This window comes from Rhipicephalus sanguineus, chromosome 1, assembly GCF_013339695.2.
Source record: "Rhipicephalus sanguineus isolate Rsan-2018 chromosome 1, BIME_Rsan_1.4, whole genome shotgun sequence".
Taxonomy (NCBI): Eukaryota; Metazoa; Arthropoda; class Arachnida; order Ixodida; family Ixodidae; genus Rhipicephalus; species Rhipicephalus sanguineus.
In genome coordinates this window covers 129,386,776-129,412,492 of record NC_051176.1, presented here as the reverse complement: position 1 = coordinate 129,412,492, position 25,717 = coordinate 129,386,776, and positions in this window count along the sequence as shown.

Sequence of the window (25,717 nt, the reverse complement as noted above, 5' to 3'; positions counted from 1 at the left end):
ACTATTTCCTTGGGTCCCTTGAAGTTCACTCAATTGAGAGTTCACTGTATTAATGCCATTTCCGTAGATCGGTGTTTTCTGAAACCAAACTGAGTTGGGGAAATCACGTTGTGTTTTTCTAAGAATTGGTACAGTTGACGGTGCATAAGTTTTTCTAACCCTTTCGAAAATACTGGCAGAACAGATATGGGTCTGTAGTCTCGAATATCATATTTGTCGCCCTTTTTAAACAAAACACTAACTTTTGCTATCTGCATTCTTTCGGGAAACATTGCACTTGACAAACAGAGATTGAATATGTAAGTGATAAAAGGTACAAGGATATCTAGGGCATATTTAATGGGTCTAATCTGCATACCATCAACATCACGAGATGAAGTGTTTCTAAGTTGCGAAAAAACGGAATAAACATCTTCGTCCACTACAGGCTCACAAAATATGGAGCATGAGTTCTGATCAGGTAGAAATTGAATAAAATCACTAGACATTTCATTATGTGTATGATTGACTAAGTAGTCATTGAATATATTTGCAAGTTCAGCTCCTGATACGTTGCGCCCGTTGATACTTGCCCGTGTTGTATCCCGGTTCAGAAATAAGTTCAGCTTTGTCCATAAGGCGCGAGTGTTATCTGCGCTGGCTTCTATTTCAGTATGTATGTAGTGCGATCTGCACTTGCTAATTTCCTTATTTAACCAATTTCTGTAGAGCTTATACTCTTTTAAAGTATCAGAATTTCTATTTACAAGATACTTGTGATAAAGTTCATTTTTATGTTTAATTTTGTTAATCAAGTCCCGGGTCATCGATGGCTTACGGGTTTCCTTATTCAAACGAACTTGTTTTTCGGGGAAACAGCGTTTGTAAATATCTAAGATTTTGTCTAAGAATGTATTGTAGGCTTGCTCTACGATTTTTATCGAAATGATCTCAGTAAGGCAGTACTAAGCAATTCATTTCTAAAAGCTTCTAGGCTAGATTCAGAGATATCTTGAATGGTTACCGTCTGTATTTTACGATCTCGCGAGGTGCTTTTTTTAATAAAGAGGATGATAGGAAAATGATCGCTGATATCCTCAGACAAAACGCCTGCAAAGATGTTATTATCGTTGACATTTGTAATGAACATATCTAGTAAAGTTGCACTCTTTTCTGTAATCCTGGTCGGTGAACTAATAGCATTTTTAATGCCATTTGATACAATAATTGCATTCATAATTTGTTGTGGTGCAGAGTTGCATAACATATCAATGTTAAAGTCCCCTCCCGATACCAAAAAATACGCATTGTCCGACGAAAAACGTAAAAGCTTCTCATAGAAACAAAAGAAGCCTTCAAGGTTTCTGTCTGGTGGCCTATAACACACGGAAAAAAAGATATTTACCGGATCGAATTGTAAGCATTTCAAAATCATCACATGTAACACAAAATTCAGGAAGCAGTTCACATTGCGTGCCTTCCTTCAACAGTAACATGACACCGCCCCCACGACGCGTTGGGCGATTTAAACTAAAAGACTGATAAGAAGTGAAAAGGAGCGCCTCATCCTTATCTTTGCGCCACGTTTCAGTAAGTAGTATGGCGTCGAACAAGAATGAAAATGCATGGGTGAAAATTTGAAGGTCGTCTAGTTTATTTTTAAGAGAACGAACATTTAAATGCAAACATTTCAAAGATTTTTTGTGTTGGAGCCGATAACATTTAATTCTTGCGAAATAAATACAAGATTATTTGTTTCATCCATCACGAGAAGATTTGCAAGTGTTCGTAGTTGACCAGAACAACATTATGCGGGAAAGTCGTTCGCGTTTCGCACAAGGATAGCGCGCTCGCCATTGACCCTGCGCACGAAGTCCTTTCCGTTCCTGTGCCACGCGTACTGAAAGCCATTGTCTTTTGCCCATTCTTTCGCGACATTAAGCAACTGTCTGTTGTGACTGGTAAAGTTTTCGAACACAGTCACTCTAAAATTATTTTCTCTCAATTTGTGCTGGTTTTCCAGCAACTGGTCCCTAACTTTGCCTGTCTGGTGGCCTCACGATTATGCCTGGAATTTTTCCTGGTCTCGTTTGCAAGCGATGGATAGCAGCAACTTCTAGTTCTGATAGTTTTGGCACACTCATCACGTCAGCCAAGTCGTTCACCTTCTGCAGTAGGTTCTCACTTTCAGTTACCTGGGTTCCGTGAAATTCCAAATTCCAAATTTAGCTTTCTGTTTCGCCACTCAATGTCGTTCAGTTCCGTTTGCAGCACGTTCTTCTCATCTGAACTTTTTTTACATTGCGTTTCAATGGCGTCGATTCGCTTTTGAATGCCCTTAGTCTGCGTTTCCTGCTTTTCCAATCGCTCTAGAAGCTTATCATACTTTTCCGACATCATCTGAACCGCCCTTTCGATGTTTGATGCAGTCTCCTTCAATGGTATCAAGCCATCAAGTTTCTGGTTTATGTTTCACAAAAGTAGTTTGATCTCAGCCATTTCATTCATCGCAGCCGTATCCGTCGGAGCCGCTTCGTTTACTTTTGCAGCCTTACACGTAGGACACGCCCACTTCTGTCTAGCTGCTATGCTTTTACTTCTGTACTGTTTTTCTGTGAGGCTCGAGCAGGCTCCGAAATGGTAAGAAGCAGAACATTCCGCGCATTGAACTGCCAGATCAGGTGAGTCAAAACCGTTTTTTTACAAGAGAGACAAACATCTTTCACAGATATTACTGCACAATCTGACGAAACGCGTCGCGACAACAAATGCAAGAATTGCAATGGTGGCAGCAGCAGCAGAAACAGCAGTGGCACAAATTTAAGAGAAACGCTCTGAAGTGAACTACCAACCTGCGAAAAAGCACAGTTGCAATCAGTCGTACGTTCGCTGTGCCGCCGCTGCTGCCGATTACGAGGATGCACGAAGTGTCCAGGTTATATCTGTTTCGCAGAATGGTTTGCAGCGCCCCGCAGAAACACAAGTCGATGAGCAGTCAGCGATCCAACGCAGTTTCTGCGCAGCTTGAAAAGCCTTGAAACATTTCAACCAGGCACCGGGTTGAAACCCTTGAAACATTCAACCAGGCACCGGGTTTCTTGATATCTGCGAAAAAGCACAGTTGCAATCAGTCGTATACGTTCGCTGTGCCGCCGCTGCTGCCGACTACAGGTTTGCGGTCAAATATTAACAGGTTTGCGGCCAAATATGACCGAATTAACGAGAGTTCGATACAATTAAACAATGCATAAGCTTGCCAGGACCAGAGAACACGTCCAAATTATGCGATTTACCGAATTAACAGGGGGCGAATTAGCGACCTTTTACCGTATAACCTTTCATTTTCGTCAAATGACCAAATAGCAAATGTATGACGCGCTTATTTGCTAACGGCACCTTCACTGTTTATGCCAGGGGTCTCAAACTCAGCTCAGCTAACGAGCCGCAGTCACGTAAATTTACTCCCACAAGGACCAGGGCACAGTGACAAAGGTAAGAGCGGGGGGCGGGTAGGAATAGTTTGTACGAAATGCCTGTTAGCGTTGCCATGTGAAAGACCATTCCCATATTTCATAAAAGGGTCATTTTTGAAGGGGATTTTGCGCCAGGATTCCAACGACATATCTACCTCCAAAATGACTCAAATATGGACGACGGTCTTGAGAGTCCAGCAATCTGGGACATCGAGTACTGCGGCAAAGTCAACCCTAAGGGGAAGCGCTCGACGTAACGCTATGGAGAGCGTTCTTTAAAAATTGATTACTAAAGGATGCCTTAATTTTCGCAAATTTCACTTAAGGCACTTAACGCTGACAACGTTCTTATGCTGTACATCGCGATTAGTTTGAATTCGCCGGCTGGATTTTTTTCCCGAGACACTTTCGTGGATCCGTTGTAAATGCATGGGGTGACTTTTCAAAAGTTAATTGTAACGCAACGATCATTTATTCGCTAATTGCACTCAAGTGAGATATACAGTACGACAACCTTTCCATGTTCTTGCAGTTTGGTATGATTACGCTGGCTGGATTTCTTTCCCGAAGAGTTTTCCTAAATCCTACGGCGGGAAAGCAGCCCTACAGGGGTAAAAAATGCCTGTCGCTAAATTGATGAGAAAGTGCATGTTGATCATGTTAAAACTCAGAAAAGTCTGCAGATGTGATGCATATTATCACGCTGACGTATAGAAAATTGGTAATAGTAGTAATAAACAATAATAAAGAATCTAACAATTTATTTGAAATTTATGGGCGCAAGCGTAAGTGTAGAAGCACATGTATAGTATAGATGGTATCTCAAGGTATATAGTCACGATAAGACGATATATCACAATTTCATATAATCGATTTCTACTGTTCATTTTTATCGTTGATTAGTAATGAAGATTAATTACCATCAATTAATTATATGCAACCTAGTGTTCAGTGGTCTCAAACGAAAAGTATCCGAAATGGCAATGTAGCTTTTTAATAATAGCACTGACATCTATATTTACTTAGTAATCATGGTCATCCTCATCATGGGATCTATCTATCTATCTATCTATCTATCTATCTATCTATCTATCTATCTATCTATCTATCTATCTATCTATCTATCTATCTATCTATCTATCTATCTATCTATCTATCTATCTATCTATCTATCTATCTATCTATCTATCTATCTATCTGTGGGCGAGGCGGCAGCAGTGGGCGAGCAGAGGCGGCAGCAGTGGGCGAGGCGGCAGCGAACCCGGCACCATGCTGAGCAGTCCTTTTTGCTTCATGCTACATGTCGCGGTGGTCATTCTCGGAAACCAAGCTTCGACTAGCGCCTGCGCTGTTTCGACAACGTTGGTGAGCCTAGACTACGACACTGGCGGGCATTCATGGACACTTGGTGAATGCGGCATTACGGACCCAGAGAGTGTTCCACGCGCCACGGGTCGGGATATCACCTCATCAGCAATGACGTCAAGTCACATGCCTCATCGTACAACTGTAAAAGCACCCGACGATCTGTTCACCAGTGGGTGAGGCGGCAGCAAACCCGGCACCATGCTGAGCAGTCCTTTTTGCTTCATGCTACAGGTTAGTAGATACATGCCAACTCGTGGTTATCGATCAGATAACCGGTTTTTGCTGCTGCTGCCCTGCCCACTGTGTGTCAGTTATTTTTTTGTCTAGCATAGTTAGTCCATTAATCAGAGATCTTTTGGTTTGCGGAGATGTAGAAGAAAATCCAGGGCCATCAGAGAAAGACCTCTTACAAGAACTTCTAAATGGGCAAAGTAAAATCCTTGCAACTATGCAGGACATACAGATAACGGAAAATGAAATGCAAAAGAACCTATCAAAGTTAACAGAAACACACACCTGACAAAGAACATTACGGAGAAGCAGCTCACGTGATCCGGACCGGACAAGTTAACAGAAAGAACTGATGACATCGAGCGACGATTGGGTAGTTTAAGCATGCTGAGTTCTAAGGTAGATAGCATCAAATCATCGATAACAAACTTCGAGGAACAATTCGCTAAAGTTACTGAGCGTGTTGATGACTTAGAAACCAGAAGCAGAAGAAATAACTTAATAATTCATGGCTTACATGAAGCTAGAGTCGAGACAACACAAGACTTAGAACGCAAAGTAAAAGACGAAGTATTTAATGATAAACTGGGCATCAACGTAACCGGCATTGAAAGGTGCCACAGGCTTGGAAGAAAAATCGAAAATAAAACCCTTCCAGTGATTCTTAAATTTCTTGACTACCGAGAAAAGACCGCCCTACTTAAAGCTTCGCATAAACTAAAAGGTAGTGAATTGTCACTATTTGAAGACTTTTCTAGGCGAGTACGGGACACACGGAGGCTTTTATGGGAGAGTGCTCAGAGAGAAAGACAAAAAAGCATGAGATTAAAGCTGGTTTACGACAAGTTGAGCATTGACGGGACTTTGTTTGGTTGGGATGCCGAAAAAAAGTCCCGTTATAAGCTACAAAGATCAGGTCCTCGAAACTGACTGTCTGAACCCAAGCGCAGGCCTTCAGGAATACTTAATGTAAATTGTAGGAGCGTGATAAACAAGCGTACAGAGTTAGAGGGAATTCTTTTGTCGTATAACCCAGATATTGTTGTCCTGACAGAAACATGGTTAAGTGACGACATATATGACAGCGAGTTAATTCCGCTTGGGTATGGCGCATTCAGAAGGGACAGGGGTAGCAGGGGTGGCGGTGTAGCAATCCTCTTCAAGGAGAGCATTAAGCTGGTAAAAATGCCTGATTTAGTAGATGTCGAATGCATTTTTTGTAAGGTCTACTATGAAAATGTTAGATATATTATAGCCGCTCTGTACAGGCCCCCTAGTTCTGGTGTTGACGTTTTGGATTCTTTAAAGGTATGCATGAACGAGCATATGAAACCAAGTGACCGCATTATTCCTTCAGGAGATCTTAACTTGCCAAACGTGGATTGGGCAACGATGTCGCTCAAAAATGACAGCGATAGTTTAGGAGGAGCCATGCTTGACATTCCCTTTTCTTTTAATTTATCACAATTAGTTGATACATATACCAGAACACAGGCCGATTCCGAATCGATTCTGGATCTTTTCTTTGTAAGTGGGACCTTAAGTAGTCAATCATCGTGTGATGTATTTCCCGGCATATCGGATCACGAGGCTGTGTTATTAACAATAAATAATGTGAACTGGAAAGACAATTGTAGCTCCGTCCGTTTCCGCAACTTTTCCAGAGCTGATGATGTTTCCATTATAGACACGCTTTCGTTTTACTTAGATTCTTTTTAGGAAAACGTTGTAGATGTGCAACAATTGTGGGATCGCTTTAAGCGTATTGTTAATGACTGCATTGCAAAAAATTGGGGGGCCCTTAAGCTTCGCCTTTAAGAGTTGAACGCAATAGCGAAATCCGGCCCCTAGTGCGCAGTCCAACCAAAATGCTTTGCTATGGAATTGAGCCTGAAATTGTTGTCTTTAGTGTGTGTGTGTGTGTGTGTGTGTGTGTGTGTGTGTGTGTGTGTGTTGTAAATTATTGTAATCATCTTCCTGTATGTATATTTTTTTAGTGCCATTACGATATATTTTCTTCCTGTATTGTATCCCACCCTGCTAAAACCCTGGAAAGGGTTGCAGTACCAATAAATAAAAATAAAAATCTATCTATCTATCTATCTATCTATCTATCTATCTATCTATCTATCTATCTATCTATCTATCTATCTATCTATCTATCTATCTATCTATCTATCTATCTATCTATCTATCTATCTATCTACGACTTTGTGCTCTCTTGACCGTTTCGTTAACGGGATGTACACCAAAATTGGTGTGGCTTCACGTGACTGCATGACGAACATAAATAACAGGTCATAAGATCAAAATCATAACATGCATATCATGAATGGTATGATTTACATGCCACGGTCTTGTCCTCTCGCTGCCGTTTCGTTAATTTAATGCATACCTAAATTGGTAAGGCGTGACAAGAGTGTATGACGAACATAATTGACTGGTCGTAACGCGCAAGTCATGATATGCATGTCATGCACAGCATGATTTACAAGACACGGCGCTGGGGCGCTCGCGGCCCTGTCATTAAATGGATATGTGCCAAAATTCGTATGGCGCAGGGCTGGGCAGTATCGCGATACAAGAGTATCGCGATAGTATTTCAGACATACTTTTGAGTATCTGTATTTCGGTATCGAGATACATTTGAAAAATGTATTTGTATCTCAGTAGTGAAATACATTTACGATGTATCGCCTGTATCGCGATACTATGCAGGACACAGGTATCTCGTTAGATTGCTTTTTGTGTCGGAAGTGAGTTGAGGCGTGTTTCTAATGGGAGAATGGCATTTTTTTTCTTTTTTGTGCCAAGACAAGCAAAGACGCGCTGCCGGTCGCCGACAGATAGGGCGGCGATGGTTTCCCCTCAAGCACAGAATTGTCCATGTGGTAAAGCGCGCGACGCCGCAGACGGCAGAATCGCGGGGGCAGTGTTGTTGGCCTCTGCCGACGAATGTCGCTGTCTCTCAAGATCAGTGCAGCACGCCTAATTTTTTTCGGGTGGCAAGCCATTACTTCGCGACCCCCCGCGCGGATACAGCCTTGGAACAGGCTCTGCAATGCTTCGCGTGCGTTCAGTTATCAAAGCGGCGGCACTTCCAAAAGCAGTTCCCGTAGTCGCGGCGGCAGTGACTAGAAGATGGCTATCTTTGACGCGCTTTCAGCCACCTCTCCGATGTCAGGGTGCGTTCCTAATTGATTACATGCGTGAAACGGTCTTTTGTGGTAGCAGGCTCCCCCACCGCCGGAGCCGACTTCACCTGTTGCGGCTTTCTGAAATGGGTGCTGGTAGCGTCGGTGGTGGTTCATTGAACCGACAGGGTCAGACGGCTGAGGATTCCGAAGATGGGGAAAGACTTCGGAGTCTCAACGGTCAGAACAACCCAAGTGAGGGCGGAAGTGTTACGGTATCTAGATGACCCGAGAAGATATATCGCCACGCTGCAGGGCAATCCGGCTATGAAGGCGATATTCACTATAACACGAATTTGTGCTCGCCTTCAGCGGTAGGCAGAGTTTTTTCTTTCGTGAGTCTTGTGCTGAGGCTCAACCGACGCTGTTAGAAGACAGCCTATTTGAGAAGCCTACACAGCTACCTTCTTAGCAAAGCAGATCTTCAAAATAAATGCGTGCTTTTTCTCAATTCACTGGTGTTCATTAGTGATTCGAGTGATTTGCTTAAAGTGTGCTATTTCTAGCGTAGCTTAGTTTATTAGCCAAGTATGTAGATTTCGGTGTCCAATTCTTGTTACTGTTGCTGTGAAATACTGTATTTTTATTGCAATTGCTACTTGTAATTATGTCATTATTACTAATTATATACTTTGTCCACCCCGCTCCCCTGCAATGTCTTAATGGCGTTGAGGGTACTGTAATAAATAAATGAACTGAATGTTTCGATGCGCTGTAACTTTAATTACAACATTATGGAGCACTAATAAGTGTCTTTGCGTAGTATGGGCATCCTTGAAATAAGAAAAGTATTCCAGTATCTGTATCGCTGTAACTGTATTCCGGAATACTTTTTTTCGTCTTATTGCAAAAGTATCTCCGAAATATCCCGTTACGTTAAAGGCAAATGTATCTCAGTATCTGTATTTTAGGCTTCCAGTTCATGTCTTGCGATATCTGTATTCCGGAATACTTTTCTGAGTATCTCTGCCCAGCCCTGGTATGGCGTGACATTTCGGTAAGATGAACATAAATGACAGGGGGTAATATCAAAATCATAAAATGCATGTCATGTACGGCATGACTAACATTCCACGATGATGGTGCGCTCGCAGCCGTTTCGCTAGATTGATAGATACCAAAACTTGTATTGTGTGACGTGACTGTATGCTAAATTAGAAGTAATAACAATAAAATCATCACATATATGCCATGTACGGCATGATTTACATGCCACGCTCATGGTGCGCTCGCGGCCGTTTCATTCATTGGATATATACCAATATTGATATGGCATGACATGATTGTATAAAGAACATAAACGACGGGTCCTAACATGCAAATTGGGACATACATATCATGTACGACACGACATGATGCACCTGACGAATACACCGCCCATCGAAACATCAGCCAACTGGTATGAGGCCCTTACTAAGGCGATAGCCTTAGATGTCTCATCAAACGCGAAAATTCACTGCAGGCGTCTTCGAGATTTGGCGACATGTAACGATACTTCGCGAGACCGGCGTCGGCGTCGAAGGATGCAAAAAGCGAGAGAGCTGGCCGACGCCTTTAAGTGCGCCCGTCGCGCTCCTAGCGCCATCTCGCTGGTAATGAAGAAACGCTTATAAGCGCCTGCCGTGTCGGAGGGCTGCAAACGGTAAAGGGTGTGTATATAACGCTCGCTGTTAGTTACCAGAGCGATCTGCGCTTTGTGGAGTAGTGCTTAGCGCTGCGAAGTGAGAGGTCGCTGGTTCGATTCCGCGCTTCGGGAGCATATTTCTGATTCATTTTTCTTTGGGATATTGATGTATATATACATACTTATACATATACGCAGCATGACAGCGGCGACGGCGACGGCAAAAACCAGCCGAGACTGTCCATATAATTGCTATCGCAATAAAAAAGTAAGGGTCTAGAGTCACGTGATACTCACGTGAATGTGAGTGTGTACGTGCAGTCGGCGTACCAAAAGTCACATGACCTCAGTGTAACATGACGTCATTAATCACGTCGCCCTGTGAAGTCATCATGATGTCACAGATCGCCAGATTTTGAGACATCGTAGTGGCGACATCGAAGGACATCGTTGCTTGGTCAAGGCGGGCCAATCGCGGAGGCTCTGCAAAACCTTGTGAGGAGCAGAAAGCTTGCAATGCCCTCGATCCTGGAGGCATGTGCAAAACCACCTTTAAGGGAAGCTGTAGATGTTTTAAAATTCGGTAAAACATTGTTGTTAACAAGGACGAACATTATTGCCGACGATGGCGTACTTTTTTCCGCTGTTGTGGCAGCAGGAGCTTTAAAATACGCAAAAGAAAAGTTCGCCTTGCTCCGCCCACGCGAACGTGCCGAAAGTGTGGGCGTGGAAACGAACTAGCCGGAACTACGTCATCGTCGGTAGCTTTGACGGAGCCACGCAGCACTGTCGTATCTTCAACCGTGGCCTCCGTGTCTAGTTCCGGCTGCGCGCGTTAGTGGAACTGATCGCAAGGCCATGCTTTTTTTAACTGTGCTGATGTTGCCGATGTCGCGGCACGCCGAAGATGACGTCACCGCGTTCACTCAGCATCTCAAGAAGCCCTGCGGCTGCAGCCGCGATTTTTTGCCAAGAAATGCTATTTGCGTTCCCTTCTCTGAATTCTTACATTGGTTTTCGAATTCAGCAGGGATCCAACTATGATTACACACTCCAACGTCATTTTTTAAGTGCTTCAGCCTCCCTTTAGGTTCGGAAAGCTTTTTAATGTGGCGGGGGAGAAGGAGGATTAGCATGTCGACTGAGAAGAAAAAGAACAAGAAAAATTGGGGGACCCTTAAGCTTCGCCTTTAAGAGTTGAACGCGATAGCGAAATCCGGCCCCTAGTGTGCGCACTTCAACCATTAAGTGTGCATACTTATTAATGTGTGTTGTTACACACACACACACACAACACACACACACACACACACACACACACACACACACACACACACCACACACACACACACACACACCACACACACACACACACACACACACACACACACACACACACACACACACACACACACACACACACACACACACACACACACACACAACTATGTCCACCTAGCGGAAAACATATCAAGCCAACGCCTTCTTTCTAGAGGAGGCTTTTATCAAGCAGTGTTGTACGGAACGGCATTCCAAGGAACGACGTTCCAGGAACTAGTTCCTTTTGGGAGGAACGAAGGAACGCCACCGTTCCATTTAGGATCGGTGGAACTGTAACGGTAACTCGTTACGTTTACGTAGGAACGGCACAGGGAGCGGCGTTCCTTCTGTAAACGTTCCTCGGCATTGAACAGGCGCCCGCACATAGCACATCATGCAGAACGGGGTGTATGGAGGACCGCGTGAAGCGCAAGAATCTACCGCTCGCTAAAGCCCCTCTACTGCGAAGGTAGAGAGACTTTACCGCTAGCCTATCACTTGACTATGCTGCAACCTGGTGTGTGTGTGTGTGTGTGTGTGTGTGTGTGTGTGTGTGTGTGTGTGTGTGTGTGTGTGTGTGTGTGTGTGTGTGTGTGTGTGTGTGTGTGTGTGTGTGTGTGTGTGTGTGTGTGTGTGTGTGTGTGTGTGTGTGGTGCGGGGAGGGGGGGGGGCTGCGTATTCGGGCGGTTTCGCTGCGTGTCCCCGTGGCCTTGTCAGCAGAGGGAAAAGTGGTGGAGCCGACTTACAGTAGTCAAGGCGCCTATGCGTGGTTCGGCGGAGTATTCGAACGGCGCGAATCATCGTCGCGAATCTGGTGTTTGACGCGCACGGGACAGAGGAGCCAATCACAACGCCAGAAGCCGCAGAAAATAAGTGAAGCACCCACGTGCTAACCACCGAAATCCCGCGTGGTGTCCAGCCACTGCGCATGAACGGTCTTCGGCCCCAACGTAACGGTGGCGAAGTTACACTTTGGTTCTACCCCTTGGGAGTCAGCGGCTTGCCGCGTGCAGCGTACTCTTCCGACGTTTTTGCTGAACATGTCGTAAGTGGCGCGAAGCTAGGAACATGAAAAAGGGCCGGCAAACTGTTCAGCAAACTAAGGCACCAACTCGCCCAAAAACAAGTTCTTCTAGAGTATATTCCGACGTTTTATTGGTTCTATGTTCGGGCGCTGCCGACTGCGAAGCTTCGGCTCAGTTAGTGGGAGTGTTTCTCTCGTCGCGTGGTCTTTAGCGGCTGGCTCGATCGTCCCTTTAGTATCTCGTGCATGCCGCCGGCAGGTATCGGCAAATCTGTCTTTTTTGACATCCGGTTGCGTGCATAGCGGGGAAGAGGACCGAAACGCAGTGGACGCGGGTGCTGCAGTGGCGCCTGTCCGCTCCCTTCGATGGTTTCGTTTCGGCAGGTATCCCTTCAACATGCGAGTTATCTCCGCGGCTATGGGTCTACAACTTTTATTACAGTTCAGTTCGACAGCCGCCGCACCGATAACGTCTGTTATGCAATAAACGATACGCGTCCATCGAGCGCTACATTCTTGTTGCGGCCACAGAGCCTGCCGTCGCCACTACGACCACGGTTGACTTGTCCCTATTTGTGTACAGCACGGCAGTACCCTCAAGCACTTGATGAAACGGCTCTTCAACGTTGCCAACGAAGTGCTGACGAGAAAACAGGTTCCTCAGTCGGATACCAACAACGAGATGGAAGTCTTGCTGAGCGCAAACAAGGGACTTTCCTAAGTTGCGAATATGTATCCTGGACATTATTTTCTACTCACACTGCGATAATAAATCAGTACTCATTAAACACCTATGTATTGTTCTTTTCGATGTGGTTTCCTGTGCAAGAAACTAATTTATATTGGTGCATGTGTAGGAATTTCTATTTGAATATCTGAAGCGCAGTATTCTGACGGCGCATTTGAAGACTGACGTTGAAAGTGCGCCATGTGTTGCACTTGTAATAGACGAGCACGAAAGTTGTAGTTAGACATATGTCTTTAGTATGGCCGGTGCTCTCTAAAAAAATTCGTCTAGGAGCGTTCCTGTAGATTCATTTTGTCTACATATAACTTACTGCCGGCGATTTCAAATTCGTAAAATATATGTAGCTCAATGTTAGCTTTAGATTGCGCACTTTATTTCGCCTCAGAGTTATCCGGCACTATATTTTGATTAAAATTTCTAATGTAACGTTAATGTAACGACATGTTCCAATTTTCGAAATGTAACTGGAACGAGTTCCTTTCGCATTAAAGGAACTTGTAACGGGAACACGTTCCAGTATTGGGAAGGAACGAGGAACGACCTTTCGTTCCTGTTTTAGAGGAACGTGTACAACACTGCGTTGAACACAACCACGCATATATGCTTTGTCGCTAATGCGGAGGTGTCACGCACGAAGCTTCGTCGAAATTAAGCTTTGGAATGTTCTATGACAAACATAAGTTAATCATGCGCATAGCATGCGCATATGAACGTTTCCAGACTACTGACGCTATTGCTTCGCGATGAGGTATTCCAGTTACCGCGGCGGATGTTAATTCCGCCCCTCCGATCTTGCTTCTTCTCCCTAGGCTGTCTTCTGGCGCGGCTGTTGCACGTGAAATGTTTCAATGCAGTGCATTTTACTTCCTGGGATACGAGTCAAGCAATTTATTCTCATGGTATCAGGGATTTAACGCGACAGCGTTAAAGAGTTCGTTTCGCAGAAATTCCGGTGTCGGCGTCGGTGACGGCGTCGCTGGTTGTGAGCGAAAAATGATAATCGTGTCCGTGACCGAAAAATCGAGAAAGACGCAAATAAAATAAATAATAAACAACTTTGGGTACGAGTGAGAATCGAACCGAGGCCGTCTGATACAAGCAGGTATTCTACCACAGAGCCACGCTATTTCTTCAAACGTCTTCGACAAAAAAAGAACACTACATGAATAATCGAGAAAGATGCAAATAAAATAAATAATTAAAATCTTCGGGTTCGAGTGAGAATCGAACCCAAGCCGTCAGCGTGGGAAGCACGTGTTCTACCACGTGTTCTAGTGCTTCGAAAAAGAAAACACTATATGAATGTCATGTAGTGGAAGCAGTCTCCTTAACGCATGTAATATTGCGTGACAGAAGCGTAGAATCGAGCCAGGCGTCAAAACATGTGAATTGCGTGATGAGTGGGTGTTTTAAAGTCCCACCTGTTACAAAACGCTGAGACATATTTAAGCATCATCATCAGCAAAAGCATCAACAAAGTGAATAGGTTCGCGTGTTGCCTTGCGGACGCGTAGTGAGCCTTTCGCTGAGTCGCAAAAGGAATAAAGTATTGCATGTTGCAGGCCACTAAGATATCGTGCCAGAACAGAATGAGCCAAAGCCAGAATATGCAAATAGAGCGCTTGCGAAAGAGTGGTTTTTCGAATGTGGTCTTGGTGGCGGTGACGGATTTCTGCCTGAACGAAATAAACAATGCCGGTAAAGCTAAAGATGGCTGATCCCTCTGTCATAGGAATCGGTATAACACGCAAGTGAAACGTGTCGTCACAGTAGCAGTTGATTGTTTATAGTGCATTAGTATATGAGAGCTTGTACAATGTCTACTGTTTGGGAGACATAGCGCCACTTGATGTGGACTAGAGTCACTGGAAAAATTTCAGAGTATCGCATCTGTTTTCCGCGCGCCGCCGCCGACGCGATTGGCTTACTCGCATCACGTGACCTTTCGCCGCCATATCCCTTCCAAGTGCAGGCGCGTTCAATGCAGTGTGGCCGGACATTTAGCAGTACCACGGTCCCCGGAAGTACTTCGTCGCTTTTTTAAACGCGTCATGCAGAAGGGGGCGTAAGCAGACATTTTTTTCGGGGGGGGGGGGGGGCACCTCTTCGATCTGAAGTGGGGGCCTGGCAGGCAGATATGGTCGAGTGTCATTTCGTGATATGTATGCCACGGGGAAAAAAAAAATTCGGGGGGGGGGGGGGGGCACGGGCCCGGTGTGCCACCCCCTGGCTACGCCACTGCATGCAGATGCCAGAAGAGAGTAGCTCACCATCAATCGAATGTTACTGATGAGCTACTCTGGGAATCTCGTTTGCCGTGTGGGAAAAATTTGTCAAAGAGCGCCGTTCTACGTGGCTACATAGTTGGCCTTAACGAATTCGCCCCCCTCGAATAACACTCCTTTCTGCAGTGAACTACACTAAGTTTGCTGGAAAAAACCTTATGCGACAGGATACTTCACTTTTTCGGTTCGCTATGGTCAGCGATATTGAAAACTACATACCCTTCTATTTGCTCGGCTGTTTATATCTCGATCTGTTGAACAGATTAGGCATGCTATCCGAGTTATAAGCGTGTCACGCACGAGAGCGAAATCGAAGATTTATTAAAATAACTGTTTACTGGTATACCTTGAAGGCAATTGTGGCATGATCATTTAGCATTGCACAAAACAGAAGCGTGGAAATCTGTTGATAAACTTGGTATAAGGCAACCTTATCAAGCGTATTCTTTAAATTTGTTGCAAAAAAATGCTGCTAATGCTGCATTGCGCCGACCGTACGCTTAAAATACTGTATAGTTGGTGAGAAATGGTCACAGCAAAAAAAAAAAAAAAAAACGCAGATCCCACGTATTGAGGGAGTCGATCGATTTTATGCGAGCCCTATAGGTCTATATACATACTGTGTTGCAGTAGCATGCGCTTTAAAAATTCCGGGATGCGCTATTTCTGATCAAAAGAACATAAAGCACCGTGCCGAGGAAGTTTTAATAAGAGCGCATTATGAAAAAAAAAAAAGTGCAGCAGTGCAGAAACAGAACACCAGCTGTTTTCGCGCTGGCAACGCCAAAAAAAAAAAAAAAACTGTTTGTCGGAACAGAGCGAAATATTTGCAAATTCATTGCAACGTTGAGAATATTAAGGAGACAAGAAATGGGAAATGAAATAATTAAGTAGTGATCTCAATCATTTTTGATGGCCTTCTACGCATCGCAAGATAAGATGCACCTTACCTACCGCACGCCGATTCACCCGTGCGTTCGGCTGCTGGCGTTCCGAATCAAGACGTCGCGCACAACTTCCAATTACCGTACACACACAACTTCTATTACACATATCAACCAGTTGAACAGCAAGCACGGTGCGCAAGCAAGCTATGCGTCAGCGATCAGTCGAAGGAGGCAATGTTGAATGTTCTCTATGTTCGATAACGTTCTCGAGTGCAGTGAACCTGAACACAGACTGCAAAGCTAGCGAAAAGAGTCAAGATTCACCAAATGCCGAAGTAAATGGCATCTCGCACGATGTCACTGCGCTAGTGCAACTATGTTTACAGCCCCGGACCTAGCGAACACGCCCGGGCGTGACACGAAAAGAGACCGATGAAGCCATGAAGAGAGTTCGCGAGCACATGGCAACATTCGCCGTACGTTTCATTAGTTACACCGCTAACCGCGCAGTCGATCCATACCTGTTGATGACTCGAAATCACTTCTAATATCCTCTTGAAGAAACACACACACATAATGCCGTTCTGGCGAGCGTAACACGGCACTGAGGCTAAAAGATCGGTCACTTCTCAACACACGCTAGCAACTCGCCGGACGGTCTGGAAGGGACATGGCCGCCGCCACCCAATGTTGCCCGCTTGCAGCCTACCTTTGCGGTACTCTGATTTTCCAGTGACTCTAATGTGGACGCACTCACGTTGACACCTCGTGGCACATCTCCGTACCTACGACTAACGCCCATGATCATGATTTAACGCTTGCTGCAGCTGAAGTTCTTAACATATATGTGGACACCGCATATGGTGAATTCCGTGCAAATATGGCATCAAGGGGCACATAATAAACACTGAAATTCGATATGCACTCTTTCAAAACGTCGTGAAACGCGAAGAGAAACGCTACGCGTATCGTCTCTTCTAGCTTGGCCGTGAATTCGCACAGGGCGAGCGGGGAACGCGTTGCGACAGCCAGGCGAGCGTCGGAGAGATATTTTTCGATACGGATGGATGCTATGAGCGAGGCTTGGGCTAAAGCCACCCCGCGGTGTGTTAGAGCGTCGAAGAAATTACATTTCCAGTGTAAACGCGCCGAATGGGGACGGTCGTAGCAACGGCGCGTTTTTTTCTTTTCAAACCTGGTGCACACATCTCAGCGACCCGTTATGTAGGGGACGCTCATAGCATCCATCCAATCCAAGAGCACTGCGAGAGGAAAGTGTGAAAGATAAAAGGCGTGTTCATGTAGCTTCCGTTACTTGTTTGGCGGTAGCTCAGCCGGCTAAACTCCCGCCAGCCATCGTCGAGGACCGAGAGGTCATGGGTTCGACTCCTGCCATCAAAACTTCTTTACAGTTTTTTTTTGCTATTTGATGGGCGTTCATTTTGCCGACGTATTTCCGTGACGGAAATACGTCATGAAAGTCTCGGTGGACCCCGGCATAAAACATTTTCGTGTTAGAAAAGAAACAGGAATCCGGTGGTTGTGTTGCCGTTCTTGCACACAATAACGCACAGATTAAAAAAAAAATCATGGCTGATCCCTCTGTCATAGGAATCGGTATAACACGAAAGTGAAACGTGTCTTCACAGACGTAGTTGAGCGTTTACTGCGCATTCTTTCGCCCCAAGGGTGAAGGAATGAATGCTACAGCAACAAATTGTAATGTCACACGAAGAACGGCAAGCAGCTCGAAACTTGCAACGCGCTGCTCAAGCAGAAAGGACGCACGGAACGAACATACACAGGATGAGAGCGAACTAACTGTCACATTTGTAACTTATTTCTGCGTGAGCACCGCGCTCCTTTCGCAAAAGCGGCCGCTGCAGTGAGCCAAGTGACCTTCGTGCTCTCAACGCGAGACGTACAAACCACCGCGATCACGAGATAAGCGCACGCACGAGCGACCACGCTTTGTAGACGCGGGCGCTCGTCGCAACGGCTACGACCTTTCAAGCACGCTCTTCTAGAGTCACTAGAAAAATTTCAGAGTATCGCATCTGTTTTCCGCGCGCCGCCACCGACGCCATTGGCTTACTCGCATCACGTGACATCTCGCCGCCATATCTCTTCCAAGCGCTTTGGGTGCAGGCGCGTTCAATGCAGAGCGTGGCCGTACATTTAGCAGTACCCCGGTCGCCAGAAGCACTTCGTCGCTTTTTTAAACGCGTCATGCAGACATGCAGGCCTCGTTGATCTGAAGTGGGGGCCTGGCAGGCAGATGTGGTCGAATATCATTTAGTGCTAAAAATTTCGGGGAGTGGGGGAGGGCACGGGCCCGGTGTGCTACCCCCTGGCTACGCCACTGCATGCAGATGCCCGAAGTAAGTAGCTCACCAGCAATCGAACGTTACTGGTGAGCTACTCTGGGAATCTCGTTTATTTTTGCATGCCGTGGGGGAAAAATTTAAGACCGCCGTTCTACGTGGCTGCATAGTTGGCCGGAATGAATTCGCACCCTCAAATAACACTATTTCCTGCAGTGAACTACGCTAACTTTGCTGGAAAAGATCTTATGCGACAGGATACTTCATCTTTTCGGTTCGCTATGGTCAGCGATATCGAAAACTACATACCTAGCTATTTGCTCGGCTGTTTATATCTTGATCTGTTGAACAGATTACGTATGCTATCCGAATTATAAGCGTGTCACGCACGAGAGCGAAATCGAAGATTTAATAAAATAATAACTGTTTACTGGTATACCTTGAACGCAATTGTGGCATGATCATTTGCCATTGCGCAAAACAGAAGCGTGGAACTCTCTTGAAAAACTTGGTATATATATATAGGCAATGTTATCAAGCGCATTTTTAAATTTGTTGAAAAAAAATGCTGTTAATGCTGCATTGCGCCGAGCGTAACCTTAAAATACTGTTTAGTGGGTGAGAAATAAACAAAAAGGCAGATCCTACGCATTGAGGGAGACGATTTCATGCGAGCCGTATAGGTATATACATACTGTGTTGCAGTAGCATGCGCTTTAAAAATTCCGGGATGTGCTATTTCTGATCAAAAGAACATAAAGCACTGTGCTGAGGAAGTTTTAATAGGAGTGCATTATGAAAAAAAAAAGTGCAGCAGTGCAGAAACCGAACCCCAGCTGTTTACGCGCTGGCAACGCCAAAAAAAAAAAACTTTGTCGGAACACAGCAAAATATTTGCAAATTCATTGCAACGTTGGGAATATTAAGGAGACAAGAAATAGTAAATGAAACAATTATGTAGTGATGTCAATCATTTTTGATGGCCTAGTTCTACGTATCGCAAGATAAGATGCACCTTACGTACCGCACGCCGATTCGCCCGTGCGTTCGGCTGCTGGCGCTCCGAATTACGGTATAAATACGTCGCGCACAACTTCCAATTACCGTACACACACAACTTGTATTGCACATATCAACTAGTTGAACAGCAAACACGTTGCGCAAGCAAGCTATGTGTCAGCGATCAGTCGAAGGACGCAATGTTGAATTGCCGTACACACACAACTTGTATTACACATATCAACCAGTTGAACAGCAAGAGTGGTGCGCAAGCAAGCTATGCGTCAGCGATCAGTCGAAGGACGCAATGTTGAATATTCTCGATGTTCGATAGCGTTCTCGAGTGCAATGGACCTGAACACCGACTGCAAAGTTAGCGCAAACAGTCAAGGTTCACCAAATGTCAAAGTAAATGGCATCTTGCACGATGTCACTGCGCTAATGCAACTATGTTTACAGCTCCGGACCTAGCGAACACACCCGGGCGTGACACGAACAGAGACCGATGAAGCCGTGAAGAGAGTTCGCGAGCACATGGAAACATTCGCCGTACGTTTCATTAGTTACACCGCTAACCACGCAGTCGATCCATACCAGTCGATGACTCGAAATCACTTCTAATATCTTCTTGAAGAAACACACACACACATAATGCCGTTCCGCCGAGCGTAACACGGCACCGAGACTAAAAGATCGGTCACTTCTCAACACACTCCAGCAACGCGCCTGACGGTCTGGAAGGGAAATGGCCGCCGCCGCCCAATGTTGCCCGCGTGCAGCCCACCTTTGCGGTACTCTGATTTTCTAGTGACTCTACGCTCTTCGAGCCCTTCGCGCCATCTCGCTAGTGATAACGAAAACACGCTGTAACGCCGATCTCTGAGTACCGCCACCGGCAAATGGTGTATATAAATAGCTCGCCGCTAGCATTGTGAAGAACGTACCGTCCGTGGCCGAATCGTTTCGCGCTGCGGAGCGAGGGGTCGTAAGTTCAATTCTCGGTGACGGAACCTTTTCTCCTGGTTTTTTTCTTTGCCCACTGTTAGTCTTTATATTTTACAACGTCATTTCCGTGACGGAAATACGTCAGTGGAGCCGTGGTGGACCCCGGCATAAAACACTTTCGTGTTAATAATGCTTCCCGGTGCGATGCGCCGATGATATTCTCGGCGCCCAGAAAATCGATAGGTTTGTGTCTAAAATTAACATGTAGAGCACTGATCAAGACGCCCGAGATGCAACATGTAACATCAAACGTGTGAAGTGATTTGTTGAGTGCAAGGAAAAAAGTAGTTTATAAGATTCCTCTGTCCTGCGGCTCATTATACATTCGACAGACGGGCAGCTAGGTGCCTCAACGAAAGGCTACAGGAACAAAAGAATATGTGTAATAGAGTTGCAATTGAGGGGAATCACGCTCAGCACTGATGTGCCTGTAAGGGTAACCCGAATTTCAGTGACAAAACTATGTTGATACAGCAGGGACCGAATTAAAAAAAAAAGACAATTGTAGAAGCGTACGCTATGCCGTCGGGGCAGTTTGGCGCATGCGTGAGCTCTCCGTCCGTTGCACTTAAAGACAAGCAAGTTGCATTTATAGCAAAACAAAGATAATTTTGGTCGCCGCACATCTTTCATCTTGGATTCTGACAAGGCATTTTGGTAACGTAAATTTCTAAGAAAAATGCAAGGGTTTTTACCATTGTTAGCATTCACGTTTGCCCATGCGCGGTTTGCCAACAGTGCCCTATCCGTTTATGTTTTTACCCACCCCTTCTTGTCTACTTGTTTCATTAAATCAGTTGTTGGATGCACTACGTATCATCGTTCGTGTCTGCCTTCTTTGTGAACTTCGCTCGCAAGGGGCGATTCAACAAATTGCAGTACGCGCCGCGACCAACGATATCCTAACATTGTTTTCTCGTTAGTCAACATGACGTAAACATTTTTAAAATGCGAAGCATTTCTTAGCGGCGGCATGTCCCGCGTGCTCGTCGGCATCCGCACTCACACGCTCACACTGCGCACTCTCCGCACTCCGTACTCACTCCGCACTCACTCTCCACTTCTCTCGTACCACCTGCTTGCGCTTCTCCTGCGTTCTCGCTTCTGCTTTCGCGGCGCATGCGCTACTCTTCTCTAGTCTCCTCTCCAGCGAATGCAGAAATACATGAAACGTGCTCTCAGCAATGGGAGAGGGGGAAAAAGCCCTCCTCCACTCTAACTCTAACTTCTCCTATACTTTTCTCCCCTTTCCCCCCAGGTGTCGCGGTTGTGGTGTCCTCGCCTGAGAGACAGTTACTGCGTCACTTACCCCCACTATTCATCTAATTTTCCCAAATAAAGAATTTCTTTCTCTCAGCAATGACGCGGACACACGCGCTTCAGGCAGGGTCACTGGGGAGACAGGGGATTGGAATGCAAGGTAAACGACCTCGTCGGACGGATTGGTCGGCAGGCGGCTTGTGACGTCAAATTCTTGCGCGCAGGCCAGGGTTCCCTTCGGGAAGATGTTTAATTTTTTTTTGCTAAGCCCGAAAGGCTGGAGGACAAGCGTATGTGGTTAAAAGTGGCAAACGTATGTGGTGCGATCGTATTAAACAAATACTTTTCGCATCGCTAGTTAGAAAAAAAGAAAAGCGACTGGTTCTGCGTGCTTCCATTACAAAAAGGAAAGAGTGAGTGTACTGAACGTCGACCAAATCGTCCCCGTTGCAACTTCCATCGCGAATTCTCCAGAATACAAGCACAAGACACACTGCTGCTGGAGCGGCGGCGGGCCACTCGCATCCACACTTCGGGGCTTCGTCCGTTCACCGCTAGGTGCCGACTTTGTTCGATCTCGCGGCCAATAGAGAGCGGCATAGTCAAAATGTCGCGTTTTGCCCCGCGTCTCATTTTGCCCCGCCTTACCCTAATATTGCGTGGCAGAATTCTAGCATCGCGCCAGGTGTCAAAATATCTGAATGAGCAATGGGAGGGTGGTTTAAAGAGACATTAAAACAACTAAAAATTTATGTCAGAGTGAAAGGTCATCGTCTGAGAACGTCTAAAACGTCAATATTATCAATAGCAGTGCTCTAGTAATCGAAAAATTAAGGTAAATGTAAGACACTGTGTGCGCCACCAGTGGGACGTTTTGGAACGAGCCCGATCGCGTCAAGAGTCCCGAGTACAAATTATCACTAGTATTCAAGCTACTCATGATGAAAAAGAACATTCCAAAATTTGCAAGACGTTGTGCAATACGGGTTGTGCAAAAGTTCCGTTTTCGCCGGGCTGCGCTCCGCTCGCGCGGTCGCGTCTAAGTGGTAGTTTCGTTATCGTGTACTGCTGCGTGTGCCTTGCACGCTCATGAAAGTCGCTCTAGCGGACACTCCGACAAAAGGCCGTGGCCATGTGATGTTGTGTAATGTGCCCTTGAGAGCAGAAACCACGGCGACGGCTGCCGGGCAGTAAAGGTGGGCAATGTTGCGCAAGGCAAATGCTACGTTAGGTCTTTTCAGGCGCGTGATTTCAAATGCGCTAACGCTTTGCGGACCACCGAAATGTGATTTTCATTCAAAATAAGCATTTCCTTGGCACGAAACAAGCACTGCGAGGTTTCTGGAACGCTATTGGCCGCGAGATCGAGCGGAGTCGCCGCCCGGCGGCCACAGGCTGAAGCGCGCCTAGTGTGGATTGCTCCCTGCGTCGTCTGCTAACCACGCCGTGTTTGCATGTGCGCGTATGTCCTGCACGTTCTCAAAGGGCGGTTTGTTCTGTTATGTTAGCGCGATTTTAAGTGCTCATACGTATACCTAACATGGTGTACAGAAGCAAATGGGCTTGCTCGACACATGCGCATTGCAATAAGATCAGTGAGTGCGAATTTCGTGAGGGCTGTGTACTGGTGTCGTACCCTTCGTTCGCCGGAATCATTTCAGTGTTGGTGCTGCTTTCTGGTTCAAGCACATCGTAAAGTGCGCTTGGCATAGTCCCAAACATGAGAAGCAATAAATCGTGTGTGAATGCAGCGTTTTAGCGACTCGGTGGTAAACAAAAACGAGGCTCATGCACTTTCGCGTTGTTGTTAGGTGTATAACTGCGGCACTGTAGTTCATGATGAGCTTTAGTTGCGCTTAAGACGTCCTTTTATTTTGCGGTCGTGGTCTTGCTACAGCGAAATATTTCTATCGAGTGAAGTCTGAGACTTCGGTACTCAAAGTTTCCCTAAAAAAAGAAAAGAAAAAAGAGACAATGGAATGACACGGCAGTGAGAAAACGGAATTGCCGCGCGCAATTTTAACTTGAGGAGAAATTTATGCAGAACCACCCGTTTGGTTAGCCCGAGCCTTACATTTATGTCGTATAATTTCACGCAAAACCTCATCCTTTTTTTTTCACATTATCTTGAGCTTTTGTGTGGAGTTGTTATAAATTGATGGAAGGCAGCGGACAGTATTACTTTGAAAAAAAAAAAAGACACTTATTCCACAAAATAACCGGACCATTGTTGCATCACTGTCGTGCACGTAATCAAGCGATGAAAGCTCTGTGCTTAACTCTTACCTGCGTATGCGTATTCGCGCGAACAGTGCTATTGAACTCATTGCACAGGAATATGGCCTGGTGTACAAATGAACAAGTAAACACTTAAGTAGTTCAGTCGTGCTACAGCAGTGCGTAGTATACAGAACACAATCTAAACCCGTACAGAGAAAACAACAAAAAACGTCATATAGTGCGTAAGCGCAGACTGTCTGTCATCCAGGGCGAGCATCCCTTTCATCGGCAGATTGCGCTTCTCTCACTAGTAATAGGAAGGTTGGATGATCTTCGTGCATCGATTCAGCAATGAGGAGTGTATATATTACCAGTAAGCAGCAATCAACGCATTTTATTCGCCTACAATCGGCTGAAACTGCTCACAACGAAGCGCCGATGTGTGCATTTGATACGCACCTCCGACCGCCTCTCCACACTAACGCGGCGAAGCTGCTGCCACCTATAGGTCAATCTCGCGGCCAATTTCAACAATCAACGTCGACTTAACATTTGCCTTTAGTGTCGCTTTAAAGCTGTCCAACCATTACAAAGTGTACAGGTACGCGTGGCACCTAACTGACGCGTAGTGAGTACTTCGCAAATTAGGAAATGGAGGAATAATGGCGTAGTGGGCGCTTCGCAACTGTACTTGCAGTAGACATTCCAGGATAGTTCGAATTAGCCAATGTTACGCGCACGAACGTTCCTTTCCGTGCGGCACGGTTGAAAACGATGTGCACGGGGCCCGATTATGCTGTCGCGTTCTACTCTTGAAGGCGAAGTCAGGCTCGCTTCACTACGATTATTGTTGTGTACAACGTAAGCAGAAGCATTGGCGCGTCATTTTATCTATGCAGAAACATATGTCGTGTTCCCGTGAGTGTAATGAGTTTGAAGTGCATGATTTTCGCAGCACCCTACGAGCAAGCAACATATCGTGTACGAAGTCAGCTTACAGCTAGAAGCCACTGCATTCGCAGCACAGAAATGAAGTAATGAAATGGGCAATTTTTATGGTTAATTTTAATCTGAATACTAACATCTGTGTCTTTCAAAGTCTTTGAATGTCCACCCATACCTCTTTGCTAGTATGCCTACTTTGTTGAATATCTGTATTTGATCAGCCATCTTCGTCTATTCTGGATTCTACATAAACAGCGGCCTACAACACCTGTCGTTTTATTATTTATGTGAACCGTTTCGTATTGCCCTGTTGTGAAAATCATCGTTTTATATAGTTAGTAAAACTGCAGCACGCTTTCCTTTTTTACCATGCTAAAGTTGTCAGTGCTATATCGAGTAGGTCCGTGAATTACGACGTGTTCAGAGCTCTGTTTAGCAGATGCGAGAAACATGCATCTTGACAGCTTGGAAGAAAAGAGTAGACTCAGGTAAATTTACAAGTAAACAATCATCAAACAGTTCTCGCAGAGTGTGCCGAGAAATGCCCTTGAGTTCTGGGGCCGTTGCCTCACTACTGTGGGAGAGAGACAAAAGAGATACGGACTGTCGCTGGAAAACTGATCTGGATCAGAGCCACGCGAAGGCCAGGGACTCAGTTTGTCAGTTCTAAAATGAAAATACATCAATTCAAGAAGTTTTGGCCCGTATTCGCGACCAACCTGAACGTCATACCGTAAAGCGCCCTTTTCATTAAGAAAGTAGAAAAAGTCACAAGAAGAAACTCCCGGAAATCGTACACATGTACACATTCATTGTTATCATGCGAGCGCG